This window comes from Pelobates fuscus, chromosome 12 (genome assembly GCF_036172605.1).
Source record: "Pelobates fuscus isolate aPelFus1 chromosome 12, aPelFus1.pri, whole genome shotgun sequence".
Taxonomy (NCBI): Eukaryota; Metazoa; Chordata; class Amphibia; order Anura; family Pelobatidae; genus Pelobates; species Pelobates fuscus.
This window is the reverse complement of record NC_086328.1, coordinates 87,374,924-87,394,103: the sequence shown is the minus strand read 5'-3', so window position 1 is coordinate 87,394,103 and position 19,180 is coordinate 87,374,924. Positions and strand designations below refer to the sequence as shown.

General features: G+C 44.2%; 1 protein-coding gene across 1 annotated transcript in view; it reads right to left on the bottom strand.

Annotated features, from left to right (window-relative positions):
- RCOR2 (REST corepressor 2) overlaps positions 1-18,381 on the bottom strand; it is a 57,188-nt gene extending 38,807 nt beyond the window's left edge. Inside the window, exon 1 of the mRNA XM_063437709.1 lies at positions 18,272-18,381. The gene's annotated coding sequence lies outside the window, so the exon portion shown is untranslated. The remainder of the gene's footprint in view (positions 1-18,271) is intronic.
- Positions 18,382-19,180: the final 799 nt, after the last annotated feature.

Genomic DNA, 19,180 nt, shown 5'->3' with positions numbered 1-19,180 from the left:
GTCGGTTTGATTCCTTGGGCGGAGTTTGCACACAACAATCTCGTTTGCGATTCTACTCATTCAAGCCCCTTCTTCATGAATTATGGTTTTCATCCGTCTATTCTTCCTTCGGATTCTCCTTCCCAGGGGGTGCCGTCGGTTGATGTTCATGTTGCCAATTTGAGGAAGTTGTGGGATCAAACTCGACAAATCCTTGTGCACAACTCTATGTTGGTCAAGAAACACGCTGATAAACGTAGAAGGGCGGCTCCGGTCTTTGTTCCAGGTGATAGGGTATGGCTGAGCACGAGGAACATCCGTTTAAAAGTGCCCTCCATGAAGTTCGCTCCTCGTTATATTGGACCCTACAGGGTGCTGACCCGTATCAATCCAGTTGCGTATCGTTTAGCTCTTCCTAATACCTTACGCATCCCGAACTCGTTTCATTGCTGAAACCACTCATATGTAACAGATTTTCCTCCACAATAGCCCCTCCTCGCTCCGTTCAGGTGGAGGGTCAGGAGGAGTATGAGGTTAACTCTATTATTGATTCTCGAATCTCCCGGGGGAGAGTACAATATCTGGTTGATTGGAAGGGATATGGTCCTGAGGAGAGGAGTTGGGTACCTCAGGAGGATGTTCATGCTCCCCGTCTCCGCAGGGCGTATCACTCTCGCTTCCCATCTCGTCCCGGTTCATTCCGCCCGGTGGGCGTATCTGAGAGGGGGGGTACTGTCAGGGTACCTGTGGTCTCTACCTCCGAAAGAGGTAGAGACTTAGCTGTTCCTCCATCCAGACGGTCTGATGGCTCCCTTCCCCGCGGTCTATCCGGTCATGCTAGGCCGGCCGTGAGGGAGTGACTGCCTTTTACAGCATCTAGGCAGGAAGTAGTCATCAGGACACTCCCCCGGAACGACCTGTCAGTCAATTTCTGCAGGACCAATCAGGACGCCTCGGAGGCGTGGTTACTACTCTGAACAGGGTATTTAACAGAGCTTCTTTCATTAGCTCATTGCCCTGTCGTGGTTCTAGCTTGCTCTAGTCACTCAATGCTTGTGTATTCTATTATCCCTTTTGGTTTTGACCCGGCTTGTTTACCTTACTCTGCTTATCTCTGTTACCCTTGATGCGGCTTGTCTCTCGCTTACCTGTCTTCTGTTACCCTCGACCTCGGCTTGTCTTTGACCATTCTATACTGTACTACTTACGTTAGTCCGGCCATTCTAAGGTCCGGTATACGTATCTGGCTACTGTTTGTACTCTGCGTGTTGGATCCCTGTCCCGATCCTGACACAGACACACATACACTCACTCACACACAGTCACTCACAGACACACATACAGACACTCACTCACACACACACACTCACAGACACTCACTCACACACACAGACACTCACACAGACAGACACTCACACTCACTCAGACACACACTCACAGACACACACTCACAGACACACACTCACAGACACACACTCACAGACACACACTCACAGACACTCACACATCACATACATTCACAAATTATTTTAATAAATAAATAATATCCACCCAGCCTCCCTACCTGGAGAGCTGGTGTGGATCATTCCCTGGGGTCCAGTGGGGCTGCTGGGAGGCGTGCGGCAGTGCTGCGATCAGGCGCGGCGAGGGAGCTCTAACCTCTCTGCTCTGCTCCCTCGCGGGCTGTCTGCTGATGCCGCGGGAGCCGGAATATGACGTCATATTCCGGCTCCCGCGGCATCACTAGACAGCGCGCGAGGGAGCAGAGCAGAGAGGTTAGAGCTCCCTCGCCGCGCCTGATCGCAGCACTGCCGCACTGGGGGCGGAGATGGTGGCCGGCAGGAGGGAGAGTTTTCCCTCCTGCCGGTCACTGAAATCATGCACCCCCGGAGCCGGTGCGCCCTAAGGCGGCCGCCTGTGCCGCCTTATGGACGCGCCGGCCCTGGTGTTCAGCGAAGTCTCCCGAGTAAAACAGTACCTCCATGTACAGGATTTAGGGTGTCATAGAAAGTTACAGGGTTAAACACAATGCTAGCAAATTAAATTATCTGGACTTTCGGCCTGGGTTGGCAGGCAGGTCCCTCAAATTGCAATCATTAAAATTACTTAATTAGGTAAAAATATTACATAAATACGCACGTATAATTTTAATATATATACATATTTAGATATTTGACGTCTACGTGTATATTTATGAAATTATTTATGTAATTATGTATGTGGACATATGTATATTTCGTATTATTTTTATTTATTTATACATAGATATATATATATCATTACATTCTAAGTGTATTTTGATATAAATATATATATATATCAATATCAAAATACTGTTAGAATAAAATTGCATTTATATATATATATATATAATTTTTTTTTAATTATTAAAAATTATTTTTATTTTTTGTTATTTATTTTTATTAACATATTATTTGTATTTTATAATTAGATATACCATATATATATATATAGTTATTATATATATTGTATATATTCGTGTGTAATTTAAATATAAGTGTATTTTTATATTAATATACGTATATATAAATATAAAAATACACTTAGTATGACATTATATATATGATATATATACATATATTATATATATCATATATATATATATATATATATATATACACACATATATTATTATTTTTTTCACACTTATTACTTCATTTTAAAACTTTATTTGTGATTTTTCACTTGCAGGGAGACTGCCTGTCAGCACAGACAGTCCCCCTGCAGGCAGACACATGGACACCTATTGCGGTCATGTGATCTAGTGATCACATGGCCGTGGGGTCCTGATCTGCCGAGGGGGGAATGCCCGGGCAGACAGGCAGTCCCCCTGGACCGGGAGGAGAGCTGATCGCCGCCGTGGGACCGACGGCGATCAGGTAAGTAGCCCCAGACCGTTATGACGGTTCAGGACCGTCAGCAGTCCAAACGCACGTTTTACCGCTGACGGTCCTGAACCGTCAGCGGTCCTGAACCGTCAGCGGTCCTGAAGGGGTTAAATGGTCTCTCAGTCTGATTCAGTAGGAATCACAATCATGAGGAAGACTGCTGACCTGACAGTTGTGCAGAAAACCATCAGTGACACCCTCCATAAGGAGGGAAAGCCTCAAAAGGTAATTGCGAAGGAAGTTGGATGTTCCCAAAGTGCTGTATCAAAGCACATTAATAGAAAGTTATGAGGAAGGGAAAAGTGTGGAAGAAAAAAGGTGCACAAGCAGCAGGGATGACTGCGGCCTGGAGAGGATTGTCAGGAAAAGGCCATTCAAATGTGTTGGGGACTTTCACAAGGAGTGAAAGCTCTCTCAATAGCCATCTAGACCAGTGGTTTACAACCCAGTCCTCAACATAACAGAGGTGTTTTCTCCAACTTCCAGCAGGAGTCTCTTGTTTGTTATTAAAGTTCAATTTACAGACAAGGACACAAAAAACTTCTAAAGGTAAGTTTACATCTGATGCAGATGTTTCATGCAGATGCATGAAACCATTATTTTCATGCAGGCTATATGAGGCGGAATATACTCACCAGAACAAATACAATAAGTTGTTGTTGTTCAGGTGACTATTGTGTTCCTTTAAGCATACCTTCCAACATTTCAAATGGACGAAGAGAAACTATTTAAATGGACACTATAGTAACCAGTACAACTACAGCTTTTGTATTTGTTCTGGTGAGTATAGTCAGTCCCTTCAGGCTTTTTGCAGTAAACACAGTTTTTTTCAGAGAAAAGGCAGTGTCTACATTACAGCCTAGGGATACCTCCAGTGGCCACTGCTCAGATGGCTACTAGAGGTGCTTCCTGGGGCGTGCTGCACAGTGTGCAGCACTGACATTCAAAGTCTGCACCCTCTGCTTTGAGACACTGAACCTTTTTCATAGAGATGCATTGATTCAATGCATCTCTATTAGGAGGTGGTGATTGGCCAAGGCTGTGTTTGACTTGTGCTGCCTCTGTCCCTAATCTGCCTCCTTGACAATCTCAGCCAGTCCAATGCTTTCCTGTGGTAAAACATTGTGATTGGCTGAGATAACCACTTCTGATGATGTCAGCCAATTAGGCAGATTAGAGGCAGAGCCAGCAGCAGACTGGAATAAAGGTAAGCTTTTACTATATTTAGGGGGCTAGATAGCGTTTTTAACACTATAGGTTCAGAAATACATGTTTGTGTTCTTGAACCTACAGTGTTCCTTTAAAAGAAATGCAGGAAAGTGCAGTGATATAAACAGATAGCAAATAGGTCACAAACACATGGAATCTCAGAAAAAACTAATTCACTAAGAAATTAATGGAACACTCCAAACAGCTAAAGCACTTCGTTTGCTGTGTGTCCTCTTTTTTAATTTTATAAAAAGTGCAGATTATAATAGAAATTGTCACTATTATAAACTAAGCTTGTTATACTGCCTGGCAGTTAATCAAAAAACTGTTCTGTTACTGCCTGGTTTGGTTAGCTCAGTGGAGCTAAACTCAGGAGGCAGCAATCGCTCAGAGCGCCTGAGTTGCAAAGATTTCTCATTGAGCTGCATTAGGAAGTCTGATTGGACAGCCACAGAAAGTCTGGGCAGGGTTAGAAGGGGAGGACTTGCAATAGCTGCAGACAAAGATCTGCGGCTTTTGCAAGTGGTTTTTAGATATACCCCCAATTTAAAAAAAAATCATAATTAAATGCATATATGTCTTTGTTGGGGGTATATAGATATATCTACTAATTTCTTTTTTTGTACGTGGGCAGTCGAGTGTCTCTTTAAAAGAAGAAATTGTTATGACCACATAGACAGTTATTAATGTTTAATACTACATGAAGGGTGATGGGTGAGATATTATTGAGGGTATTTAAAACGACATGCAAGTGGAAACGTGAGGCATTGCATTCACTGTATGCTGTATAGTTAATAGAACATACCGGGAGGAGTGAGACTCTGCATAGTATATACAGGGAAAGCATGAGACAATACATGTAGTATAGTGAGAGTGTCTATTGCCACGTGTAGGGGGAGAGGTGAGACACTGCATTCAGCATATACTATGAAGATGTGTGTTTTATGTTACATATGGGAATTAGTGAGATAGCGACTATAGTCTGAGTGTTTAATGCTGCATACAGGGAGAGGGGTGACATGCTGAGTAGTGTGTTTAATACTACATGTAGGGGAGGGGTGATGTGCTGTGTAGTGTGTTTAATACTACATGTAGGGGAGGGCTGACATGCTGTGTAGTGTGAGTGTTTAATACTACATGTAGGGGAGGGGTGACGTGCTGTGTAGTGTGTTTAATACTTCATGCAGGGGGAGGGGTGACATGCTGGGTAGTGTACGTGTTTAATGCTGCATACAGGGAGAGGGGTGACATGCTGTGTAGTGTGTTTTATAACCCCTTAAGGACACATTACATGTGTGACATGTCATGATTCCCATTTATTCCAGAAGTTTGGTCCTTAAGGGGTTAATACTACATGCAGGGGGAGGGGTGACATGCTGGGTAGTGTGAGTGTTTAATGCTGCATACAGGGGGAGGGGGTGACATGCTGTGTAGTGTGAGTGTTTAATACTACATGTAGGGAGAGGGGTGACATGCTGTGTAGTGTGTTTAATAACCCCTTAAGGACACATTACATGTGTGACATGTCATGATTCCCATTTATTCCAGAAGTTTGGTCCTTAAGGGGTTAATACTACATGCAGGGGGAGGGGTGACATGCTGGGTAGTGTGAGTGTTTAATACTTCATGCAGCGGGAGGGGTGAAATGCTGAGTAGTGTGTGTTTAATACTACATGCAGGTGGAGGGGTGACATGCTGTGTAGTGTGTGTTTAATACTACATACAGGGGGAGGGGTGACATGCTGGGTAGTGTGAGTGTTTAATGCTGCATACAGGGGGAGGGGGTGACATGCTGTGTAGTGTGAGTGTTTAATACTACATGCAGGTGGAGGGGTGACATGCTGTGTAGTGTGTGTTTAATACTACATACAGGGGGAGGGGTGACATGCTGGGTAGTGTGAGTGTTTAATGCTGCATACAGGGGGAGGGGGTGACATGCTGTGTAGTGTGAGTGTTTAATACTACATGTAGGTGGAGGGGTGACATGCTGTGTAGTGTGAGTGTTTAATACTACATGCAGGGGGAGGGGTGACATGCTGGGTAGTGTAAGTGTTTAATGCTGCATACAGGGGGAGGGGTGACATGCTGGGTAGTGTGAGTGTTTAATGCTGCATACAGGGGGAGGGGTGACATGCTGTGTAGTGTGAGTGTTTAATATTACATGCAGGGGGAGGGGTGACATGCTGTGTAGTATGAGTTTTTAATACTACATGTAGGGGGAGGGGTGAAATGCTGGGTAGTGTGAGTGTTTAATTCTGCATACAGGGGAAGGGGTGACATGCTGTGTAGTGTGAGTGTTTAATACTACATGTCGGGGAGGGGTGGCATGCTGAGTAGTGTGAGTGTTTAATATTACATGCAGAGGATGGGGTGACATGCTGTGTAGTGTGAATGTTTAATACAACATGCAGGGGAAGGGGTGACATGTTGTGTAGTGTGTGTGTTTAATACTACATGTAGGGGGAGGGGTGACATGCTGGATAGTATATTTAATACTACATGCAGGGGAAGGGGTGACATGCTGGGTAGTGTGAGTGTTTAATACTGTGATGTAATTCCAGTAAAATACAAGTTTAGCAGGCTAAGATTGCCACAAGGCATATGTATGTATATGTGTTTGTAGTATCAGTTAGTTAATAACACGTAGCTAAGATACTGTCATCACTGTACTGACCAGGTGCAGGAATGTAAGAACTGGAATTACGCGTCCCTCTCCTTTGTATCAGATGAGCCACGTGGTTAGACCGGATGGATGAGTTTAGACTCTATTCATTAAATAGGTTAAGGGTATGTGTGGGTGTAGTTAATTGTGGGAGGAGCTACAGTGCTATATAAGGAATGTACTCTATGTATTCAGTACTCAGACTTTGCTGTATTTTGGTGACGCTAGTCCCTCTGAGTCCCGATCGGTGATCCAATAAAGAATCTCTTCCTTCCTGAAGAAACCTGTGTCCATCTCTCTGTGCTTGGCTTCCGTCAGTTTCTCCGGTATCATTTGGTGCATTGGCCGGGAAGCTCATCGTTCAACGGTAGCTGAGAGGCAGAGGCGTGAGACGGTCTATCTTTGCCCACGTTCTCTACGGCTGCACCCCTGAACTTCTGCGTGGACCTCCCTTCGTCTCGGCGCCACTGGTCTGTTGTCCAGGAGATCATCGGCCTCTACGTGAGAAGTGCTGGGGTGTCCCCGTCGATGAGTGTGAACTCAGGTTCAGGAACGAGGAGGTAAGATAACTGCTGTTTTAGACGGCAGGACCCGCTAGGGGTATACCGATTGTGCGGTAGGCACAAAGGGGTTTTTGAATCTGTATCTGCCCCCTCTGTCGGAGGGAAGGAGCGAAGGCGCACCGCTCGATCGAACGCTCTTTAGTCAGACCGTTTGATTTGGTTAGTCAGGCGGGGTCCTGGTGTAAGATAGCCCTAGCCGGACACCGGTGTCTTGTCTAGACTAGCGTTCTAGGGTGTATATTACGTTCGCTAGGTCGGAGGGACCGGGAGACTAAGCGGCGCCTGTGTAAATTCGGTTCGCTAGTTCTCATCCTATCTGGGCTAAGTGGGAAGGCGTGTAAATTTGGAACCCACTAGACTTTTGATAGTACGACTAAGAGGCGCCTGTGTAAATTCGGATCTCTAGCTCGTTGTATAGTGCGACTAAGAGGCGCCTGTGTAAATTCGGTTCTCTAGCTCGCTATGTATATGTGGTGATTGGGCAGTGTGGCTAACCAAAACGGGTGTATATAGTTTTAGGTAGTCCATTCAAGGTACTGGCCAATAGTTTAGTTGGGAATTGTAAATGTGTTAACGATTGTTTTAGTAAAGTGTATATCTTGTTAGATAGCGCGAGCTCAGCCGTCTAGCGAGAGTGTTAATAGTGTGTTGCTGTATTATAGTGCACGGTACCATAACCCTGTATATTTACTGACATTATATAATAAGTACTAATCATTGTCGTCCATTGCATGTTTAACACCATAACCACTAATAATTGTATTGTGACCATAACTTGTGCTTTGACCTATGCTAACCGTACTGTAACCGCTATTTGTAAAAGACGATGTTACTGGGGTGTGTTATAGACGGGTAATTCGTATATAGAGAATTATAGCGTGGGTGACTGTGTAGTTACGCCAAAGGGCATAATATTGATTATATAGTGACTGGTGTAGCAGCTGTGTGTGTACGGGAATTCCCTGAGTGTTTATTGTTATTGTGTACGTTTCACTTGGTAACCGTACCACGTGGTGCTGTTGCCAGAGGAAACGGGTGTGACTGTTGAATAGTACGCGTGTATAGTAATCGTTGTCGACGACGTTCCACTGTTAAATATGGGTGCGTCGCAGTCAACGATTCCGGATCCCTTAGGATGTATGGTTAAGAATTTTAAAAAGGGATTCAAAGTTTGTGATTTTGGGGTAAAGATGTCTCCTGTACGTTTGGTCACTTTGTGTACTAGGGAGTGGCCTACTTTGGTTGCGGCATGGCCGCCACGTGGCAGTTTGGATCCAACTCTGGTACAGCGCTTACACGTGGCTGTATCAGGTAGGCCTGAACTTTACGGCCAGTTTCCTTATATTGATTGTTGGAGACAGGCCGTAAATGACTCGCCAAAATGGCTCCAGACATGCCACGAGGAGCAGTGTCGCCTCATGGTAGCTAGGACTTGCTCGTCCACTAGGACTGGTGTTAGGCCCATTTTGGACACGCCCCCTGAGTCCGAGATCCCTTTGCCGCCCCCTTACTTTCCGTTAAGAAGAAGTGACGCAAACGCAGGAAGTCCTGCACCCCTCCCCTCATTACCCTCATCCACTTCCGCTTCCTCCTCCAGTACAGGATCCACCCCCCCTCGTACTAAATCTCCCCTTCCGGAACCAGAACCCACCCCCATTAGAAACGAATATCCTGATTTGGCGCCACTTCAGACTTCCGGTCAAGCTTCATCTAGCTCGGCCCGAAGTGTTCTATTCACTACCTTTTCCCAAAACCAACCTCCCACATCCCCATACCCTATATCTCCCCGACCGGAACCCATGACTGACGCTTCCCTACGTAGCCCCATCCAAACCCGACAGTTGACTGGTGCCCAACAATTAAAGCACTATCAGATGCCTCTTCGCTTAAATCCCGGGTCAGCTTATATCGATGCCGCAGGTCAAATGGCACACGCTGACCCTGTCTTCGTATATGTCCCTTTCACCACTACCGACCTTTTAAACTGGAAGACCCATAATTCCTCGTATACTGAGAAACCACAAGCCATGACTGATCTGTTCACCTCAATAGTACAGACACATAATCCGACATGGGCTGATTGCCAGCAGTTATTAATGACTTTATTTAACAATGAGGAAAGGACAAGAATAAATCAAGCAGCCATTAAAGCATTAGAGGATAGAGCCCGTGCTTTGAACCAAGCTAATCCAGCAGCATGGGCCGCAACACATTATCCCAACACTGATCCCGATTGGAACGTAAATGGTGCTGATATGGTTCAACTCAGAGCCTATAGAGACGCTATAATTGCTGGCATGAAAGCCGGAGGAAAGAAAGCCATTAACATGTCGAAGACAGTTGAGGTGATCCAGAAAAGCGATGAAGCGCCCAGTGTCTTTTATGACCGATTATTGGAGGCGTACCGCTTGTACACCCCCTTTAATCCGGAAGACGCAGACAATTCCCGAATGGTTAACTCCGCCTTTGTCAGCCAAGCTTACGGAGATATTAAGCGCAAGCTACAAAAGTTAGAAGGGTTTGCAGGTATGTCAATCTCCCAACTAATGGAGGTAGCTAATAAGGTCTATATGAATAGGGAAACAGAAAGCAAGAAAGAGGAGGAGCGCAAGATGCGTAAAAAGGCTGATATGCTAGCGGTAGCGATCGCAGGCGTAGATAAACGGGGTCCAGATAGAGGCAATAATAGATGGAGTAGGGAGCCTTTGAGTAGGGATCAGTGTGCGTATTGCAAGGAAGAAGGGCATTGGAGGAACGAATGTCCGCAAAGAGAGCAGTACGAGAGAGACCAACCCAGGGCAGGCTACGGAAACTTTAGAGGTAGAGCGAGAGGTAGAGGAGGCCCCGGAGGGAGTAATGGTTATAGAGGGAATAATGGGAACAGAGGAAGTGTTAGGGAAGACAGGTATATTCCAGCAGCGCAAAGGTCCCGCGATAGAGAAGGTAGGGACTTTGTAGGATTGGCTGACACGGTCATGGAGGACTATTGATACCGACCGGGCTCCATCCCCCTTGGTCGAGCGGAGCCTATGGTCGATGTATCAATAGGGGGGAAAAGGAGTGCGTTCATGATCGACACTGGTGCTGAACATTCAGTGGTGACTAATCTAGTTGCTCCTCCATCTGGAAGGACTATTACTGTGATAGGAGCAACTGGAAGAAGTGCTGAAAAACCGGTTCTTAAAAGTCGACTCTGTACATTGGGAGGCCACGTAGTAAAACACCAATTCCTTTATATGCCTGAATGTCCAGTCCAATTGCTGGGACGTGATATGCTATCCAAATTACAAGCGCAGATTACGTTCCTACCAGATGGAACAACATCTTTAAAGTTTAATGGACCTTCAGGTATTATGACTTTATCCGTACCAAAGGAAGAAGAGTGGCGACTTTATACAGTGTTGACTAGCCAAAACCCTAGGAGTGATGAGACATTGTTTAACATACCAGGAGTTTGGGCAGAGAACAACCCACCAGGACTGGCCCGCAATATTCCACCAATAAAAATTGAACTGAAACATGGGGTTTATCCAGTGAGCCTAAGACAATATCACATTCCGCAGAAGGCTAAGAAGAACATCCAATCCTATCTGGATAAGTTCATACGGTATGGTATCCTAAAATTCTGTACTTCCCCCTGGAACACCCCATTGCTGCCTGTTCAAAAGCCCGGCACAGATGAGTATCGACCTGTGCAGGACTTAAGAGCAGTCAATGATGCGGTTGTTAGTATACATCCAGTTGTACCCAATCCATATAACCTGCTTGCTTTAATTCCGGGCGGGGCTACTTACTTCACAGTCTTAGATCTCAAAGATGCCTTCTTTTGCCTCCGAATTGCCGCAGAAAGTCAATGTATTTTCGCTTTCCAATGGGAGAACGCTGTAACGGGCTCAAAACGCCAAATGACTTGGACAAGACTGCCCCAAGGGTTTAAAAATTCACCTACCCTATTTGGTTCAGCCCTAAGTCAAGATCTATTGGATTTCGAGTCCATCCCAGGAGAGTGTGTATTGTTACAATATGTAGATGACTTGTTGATAGCAGCAGTTACAAAAGAAATCTGTCAGCAAGCAACGCACGATCTACTACACATTCTCTGGAAGGCAGGATACAAGGTGTCTAGAAAGAAGGCTCAGTTGTGTTTGCCAACTGTCAAGTATCTAGGATTCCATATCTCTGAAGGTCAAAGAATTATGGGGCCAGAGAGAAAAGAAGCTGTCTGCCAAATACCAATACCCAAGAATAGAAGACAAGTGCGAGAATTCTTGGGGGCAGCAGGCTTCTGTAGGATATGGATTCCCAGTTATGCGATACTAGCAAAACCTCTGTACGCAGCTATCAAAGGTACAGAGCACGACCCCTTCTTATGGACCCAAGAACAGCAAACGGCATTTGAAGATGTGAAGAAGGCTTTGATGAGTGCCCCAGCATTAGGTCTACCTGATCACACACGACCATTCTACTTATATGTACACGAGCAAAGAAGAATGGCTGTGGGAGTATTGACACAGTACTTGGGATCATGGCAAAGACCTGTTGCCTACATGTCTAAGCAACTGGATGCAGTGGCCAGCGGACTTCCACCTTGTCTAAGAGCCGTAGCTGCAGCCGCCCTGCTAGTAGCTGAAGCCGATAAACTCACTCTGGGTCAAGAACTTTATGTACGAGTCCCACATGCAGTACAGACGTTGTTGGATTACAAAGGAAATCATTGGTTTAGTAATAGCCGTATGACCAAGTATCAAGCAATGTTGTGTGAAAACCCAAGAGTGCATTTAGAGACTGTAAACACCTTAAATCCAGCTACCCTTTTGCCACAACCTACTGAAAGTCAACATGATTGTTTGGAAGTAATGGATGAAGTATTCTCAAGTAGACCAGATCTTCGTGATTTTCCCATCCAGAACCCCGATGTTCAATATTACACCGACGGCAGTAGTTATGTGAAAGAAGGGATCCGCTATGCAGGATATGCAGTGACAACAATAGACAAGGTGATAGAAGCTCGGCCACTGGCGAAAGGAACATCAGCACAAAAGGCAGAATTAATAGCACTAACACGAGCGTTACAATTGGCTGAAGGTTTAAGAGTAAATATCTATACGGACTCTAAGTATGCGTTTTTAACCACTCATGCCCACGGAGCTTTGTATAAAGAAAGAGGACTACTGAATTCAGAAGGCAAAGAAATCAAGTACGCAGCTGAAATCCTACAACTATTGGAAGCAGTGTGGGAGCCGAAAGAAGTCGGTATCATACATTGTCGAGCGCATCTGAGAGGAGATGGTGATGTAACCAAGGGAAATCGGATGGCAGATAGTGCAGCTAAGCGTGCTGCTGAATCAGGAAGACAGGAGTATGTAGGGCATATAGCTGCTCTTATACCAACTCCACTGTCCCAATGGACTCCAGTTTATACAGCTCAAGAAGAGGAGTGGTTAAAGACTGAACCGGGAAAGTATTTGGAGAACAAGTGGTATCAGCTAGAAGATGGAAGAATAGTTATACCAGCATCGCTAGCGGTAGAAATTGTCCAAAATTATCACAACGGGACACATTCTGGGAGAGACAGTACTGAAGAATCTCTTAGAAAACATTTCTACATACCAAGATTGTCCAACTTGACTCAGGCCATTGTACGCAGATGTGTAACGTGTGCTAAGAATAATGCAAGACAAGGACCAGTAAAGCCACCAGGAGTTCAGTTTATGGGGGGACTCCCCATGTCCGATCTACAAATAGACTTTACAGTGATGCCTAAGTCGGGTGGACATCGTTACCTGCTGGTAATTGTGTGCACCTATTCAGGCTGGGTAGAAGCATGTCCTACTCGTACAGAGAAAGCAGGAGAAGTTGTGAGATTCCTGCTACGAGAAATAATACCCCGATATGGACTACCCTGTTCTATAGGATCGGACAATGGTCCAGCTTTTGTTCATCAGTGCCTACAACAACTGACTCATATGCTTGGTATAAAGTGGAGGCTTCATACTGCATATAGACCCCAGAGTTCTGGTAAGGTAGAGAGAATGAATAGAACTATAAAGAACCAGTTGGCTAAAATGTGTCAGGAAACCCAACTTAAGTGGAACGTTCTCTTACCTATAGCCTTATTGCGAATCCGCAGTACCCCTACCAGAAGGATGGGCCTCTCTCCTTTTGAAATCATGTATGGGCGACCACCTCCCGTACTTGGTAACTTAAGGGGGGACTTGAGTCAGTTGGGAGAAGGAATTACCCGGCAGCAGGTTGTAGAGTTGGGTAAGACTATGGAGGAGGTACAGAAATGGGTACAAGATAGATTACCTGTGAATATTTATCCCCCTGTTCATAGTTATCATCCAGGAGATCAAGTGTGGATTAAAGAGTGGAATAATGTACCGTTAGGGCCCAAGTGGAGAGGTCCTTATGTTGTTCTTTTGTCTACCCCTACAGCGATAAAAGTAGCAGAAGTGACTCCGTGGATACATCACTCCAGGGTTAAACCAGCAGCAGTCGATTCTTGGCAAGTTACAGCAGATCCAGAGAATCCCTGCAAGATCCGGTTAAAACGCACTACTCAGTCGGAGTAACGAGGAATTATTGTGGATTACAAATTTTATTGTTACAGGTGTGAGTGAGAAGGCCATAATAAAGCCTGTCCGCTTACCATCACATAGTGTATAAGCCAGGAAAGTCTCGAAGGGACACCTGTGAAGATGAGCAGAACTCCATTCCCTGCAGCCCCTCACATCCTGGAAGCTGAGGCGCCATCGCACGGACGAAGACTGAGGATGACGGCGAAAGATGTGCTTTTGATAGTGTTTATTTATATGTGTTTTTATATTCAGGAAGGTAGAGGTACCGACACTCCTAGCTGTGAGGTATGCATTAAGACTACGAGAACAGGTAACCATATTTCCCAAACCCTAATTTGGCATTCACAATACGAATGTAAAGGAGAGGTATCAAGATGTAGATACCTAAATATAGACTATAGTGTGTGCCATTTAGGAGTAGGAGAACCTAAGTGCTTCAGTCCAGAGTATCAACCTCGTACAATTTGGTTGACTCTCAGGAATGGAGATCCTCAGGGGACCCTAATTAATAAAACGGTGTTAGAATCCGTACATTCTTCGGGTGTTCTGCTATTTGATGCATGTAAGGCGATATCGAGTGGTAGAAAGCCGTGGAATGTATGTGGGGATCTTAGATGGGAGAGGACGTATGGGTCTAACGATAAATATATTTGTCCCAGTAGCAAAAATAAATATGTAAGTCCTAGATGCCCAAATAAAGACTATAACTTTTGTCCATATTGGTCTTGTGTGGGGTGGGCAACTTGGGGACAGACAGTAGACAAAGACATGATAGTGACTAAGTTGCCGACTAGCCCTTATTGTAAGTCTATGGAATGCAACCCAGTCCATATACTCATTAATAACCCCGACAAGTTCTTAGATAAGTTTCAAATATACGGGACGGGTTTAGATCCTGGGACATTATTGTTTATAGGAATAGAGACTGATACGGTATCCTCCCAGACTCATCAAGTATACCATTCCTTTTACGAAGAGATGAGTATAGATAATAAGATCCCCCATAATGCTAAAAACCTGTTCATTGACCTAGCTGAAAGTATTGCCGGTAGTCTTAATGTTACCAACTGCTATGTGTGTGGAGGTACTAACATGGGAGACCAATGGCCTTGGGAAGCAAAGGAGGTAATGTCCGGTTCTGAGGCAGTTGACCAACTAATATCTACACAAGCCGATTATCAGATGAGTGTTAGAGGTAAATCTGAGTGGAGATTAAAGACCTCCATCATAGGTTATGTTTGCATAGCAAGGAAAGGAATAATGTATAATACTTCTGTAGGAGAATTAACTTGTCTAGGGCAAAAAGCTTATGATGATGATACAAAGAATACAACTTGGTGGTCGGCTTCAAATGTCTCAGAACCATCTAACCCGTTTGCTAGATATGCCAATTTAAAGGATGTGTGGTTTGATCTATCCATCACATCTACTTGGAGAGCCCCAGCAAATTTGTACTGGATCTGTGGTAAGAAAGCCTATTCGGAGCTGCCACAGGACTGGGAAGGGGCATGTGTGTTGGGTATGCTCAAACCATCCTTCTTCTTGTTACCGATTGAAACAGGTGAGACTTTAGGTGTTAAAGTGTATGATGTGAATCATAGGAAGAAAAGGGGACCCATAGAGATAGGCACCTGGGAAGATAATGAATGGCCTCCCCAGCGTATTATAGATTACTATGGGCCAGCCACGTGGGCTGAGGATGGTACCTTTGGTTATAGAACCCCTATTTATATGCTCAACCGTATTATAAGATTACAGGCGGTGGTTGAGATTATCACAAATGAGACATCACAAGCGCTCAATCTTCTAGCGAAGCATAACACCAGGATGAGGACAGCAGTCTACCAAAATAGATTAGCCTTGGATTACCTTTTGGCAGTAGAGGGAGGTGTATGTGGGAAGTTTAACCTAAGTAATTGCTGTCTTCAAATAGATGACGAAGGGCAAGCAATAGCTGAGCTTACTAGCCATATGGTTAAACTAGCGCATGTGCCTACTCAGGTATGGAAAGGGTACAATCCAAGTAGTTGGTTTGGTAGCTGGTATGAGTGGTTTGGAGGGCTTAAGGCAGTGGTAGGTGGAGTCCTACTGATTTTACTGTTGTGTCTACTCCTGCCGTGTCTTATACCCTTAGTAGTTAGGTCTGTGCAAAGCCTGATAGGAAGTATAGCAGAGAGGAAGGCTGCTGCACAGATAATGGCGATATATAAGTATAAGGCTCTAGATCAGGGAGAACCAATGCAAGAAGATGAATGTTGAAGATTCACATCATAAGATAAGTCTGGTCTGGTTCATGGTAACCTGAGGTATATGCAAACCAAGGTTAAGTGATGCCTCAAGTAATTGTGAAATATCAGAGGCATCAAAGGGGGGAATGTGATGTAATTCCAGTAAAATACAAGTTTAGCAGGCTAAGATTGCCACAAGGCATATGTATGTATATGTGTTTGTAGTATCAGTTAGTTAATAACACGTAGCTAAGATACTGTCATCACTGTACTGACCAGGTGCAGGAATGTAAGAACTGGAATTACGCGTCCCTCTCCTTTGTATCAGATGAGCCACGTGGTTAGACCGGATGGATGAGTTTAGACTCTATTCATTAAATAGGTTAAGGGTATGTGTGGGTGTAGTTAATTGTGGGAGGAGCTACAGTGCTATATAAGGAATGTACTCTATGTATTCAGTACTCAGACTTTGCTGTATTTTGGTGACGCTAGTCCCTCTGAGTCCCGATCGGTGATCCAATAAAGAATCTCTTCCTTCCTGAAGAAACCTGTGTCCATCTCTCTGTGCTTGGCTTCCGTCAGTTTCTCCGGTATCAATACTACATGTAGGGGGAGGGGTGACATGCTGGATAGTATATTTAATACTACATGCAGGGGAAGGGGTGACATGCTGGGTAGTGTGAGTGTTTAATACTACATGTAGGGGGAGGGGTGACATGCTGGATAGTACTGTGTGCTTAATACTGCATGCAGGGGAAGGGGTGACATGCCGTGTAGTGTGAGTGTTTAATACTACATGTAGGGGGAGGGGGTGACATGCTGGATAGTATATTTAATACTACATGCAGGGGAAGGGGTGACATGCTGGGTAGTGTGAGTGTTTAATACAACATGCAGGGGAAGGGGTGACATGCTGTGTAGTGTGAGTGTTTAATACTACATGTAGGGGGAGGGGTGACATGCTGGATAGTACTGTATGTTTAATACTGCATGCAGGGGAAGGGGTGACATGCTGTGTAGTGTGAGTGTTTAATACTACACGTAGGGGTGACATGCTGGGTAGTGTGTTTAATACTACATGCTGGGAGGGGTGATATGCTGTGTAGTGTGTTTAAGAAAATCATACCTCCCTTTCTTTCTTTGATTTTAAAGGGACAGTCCCTATAGTGGGCCCAGAGCTCTCTGTCCCTCTTTTCTATCCTAATTTCTCTCTTTTGCAGACGCTCAGTACTTATGGTGTGTCTAAATTTATACCAGAGTTCAGCATAAATACCATTCCTCCCAACCATCCTAATATCCGAGGAACAGTCCCAATTTTAGTATCCTGTTCCACCGTCCTTACTTTGTTCCCTGATGACCCACTTTTAGGGGTCGCACAAGCACTGCACGAAATGTTGCGCAAGCACTGCACTAAAACAGTGCTCCCTGCATGTCCTGCCTCAATGGGCCTCCCATTCCGGATGGTGGAGTCAGTGACATATTAACGACTGGTCCGCCCCATTTACCCCCTCCCACTGACATCTCACTTCTCGAGATGCCAATATTGGGGGTTATGTAACACTAATTTAGCAATTTCTCTTTAAACTGCAATAAATTTGTTTAGAAGTCAGTCTGTGTAAATAAAATACACTATTCTTGTTCTAAATTTAATTTTAAGCTGCAAAACCTATTTCAGTTATTAGTAAGTCACCTAAAATTTATCAAAACAGCCCTGCTCTTAGTCACTCCCACCCCTACACCCCTAAAAGTAAAGTGTTCCACTTTGTCCATTTGAAATGTTGGTTGGCATGGACCGTGTCTGCTGTATCGTAGAACAGCACACTAAAGTGAGAATTCAAAGTGAATTTCAAATTCATAACCAAAATTTGCTAAACTGGAAAAATGATCTTAAATCAGCTATGTTTCAAATTCAGCCTTAAATCTGAAATTCACTTTGAATTCTCACTTTATAACTTTGTGAGTGTTTAATACTACATGCAGAGGGAGGGGCGAAGCATTGCATTCAATACAGTGAAAGTGTTTAAAGGAAAACTCCAAGAACCACTACATACAGACTGTTGTAGTAATCATGGTAACAGGAGAGCTCTGGAGCTTTCCAGGATAAATAGTAAAATTGTATAAAAATGTTTTCATAACTTACATGAGTTTATGTGCTCCTGTGCCGCATCCAGCTTCTCCTGCATGAGTTCGCCTCTGAGCTGTGCTGATTGGCTGAGATTGCTCAGCTGATGCTCTCTGCCAATGAGAATGGCCCTGCACAGCCCTTTTTAACTCAGCGGACCTAACCGCATGGCTGTAAGTTCTTGAAGGGACACTCCACAGGCCAAGTACAAAATAAATACAAATCACTATGTAATAGATATATCCCAAATGAAAATGTGCATGCACTTAATTATGCATTTTTGTCAGTAAGGGTATATATACAAACAGTTTGCAAAAGTTGCATATCTTTTGTCTGAAGCCATTGCAAGCCCTCCTCTTCTAACCCCGCCCAGACTTTCTGTGGCTGTCCAATCACAGACTTCCCATTGCAGGTCAATGAAAAGTCTTTGCAAGGCATGTAGTCTGAGCAATTGCTACCTCTTGAGTTTAGCTCCACTGAGATAACCAAACCAGGTTGAGTTAGGGGATTGTAACCAGGTTCATTTATAAAAGTGTCAATTTTTATTGAAATCAGCACTTTTCGCAAAATGAAAAAAAAAGAGGGCATAATCTTTACACATAAAGCTTTTCAGTAAGCCTAAAATGTTAAATTCACAAATAAATTCCCAACAATATATGGCTTAGTGAATAACCCTGTATGCATATTGACATCTATTTGAAGACAATTTAAACCAAAGAGCACCACAATTAAACCAGACAGAAAAAAACATTGAATTGGCCCTAGAGGGTTTATTCAATAATTAGTGAATTCTCCAATCCTGTAGCCACAGCTCTTCTATTATAGCACAAATTTTGCAATTTGTTTTTCATTGACCACAATTCATGGTTTGGTGAATAAAACCTCAATGTATTTCTAAACAGCTACAAAATTAAACAATTTTATCTG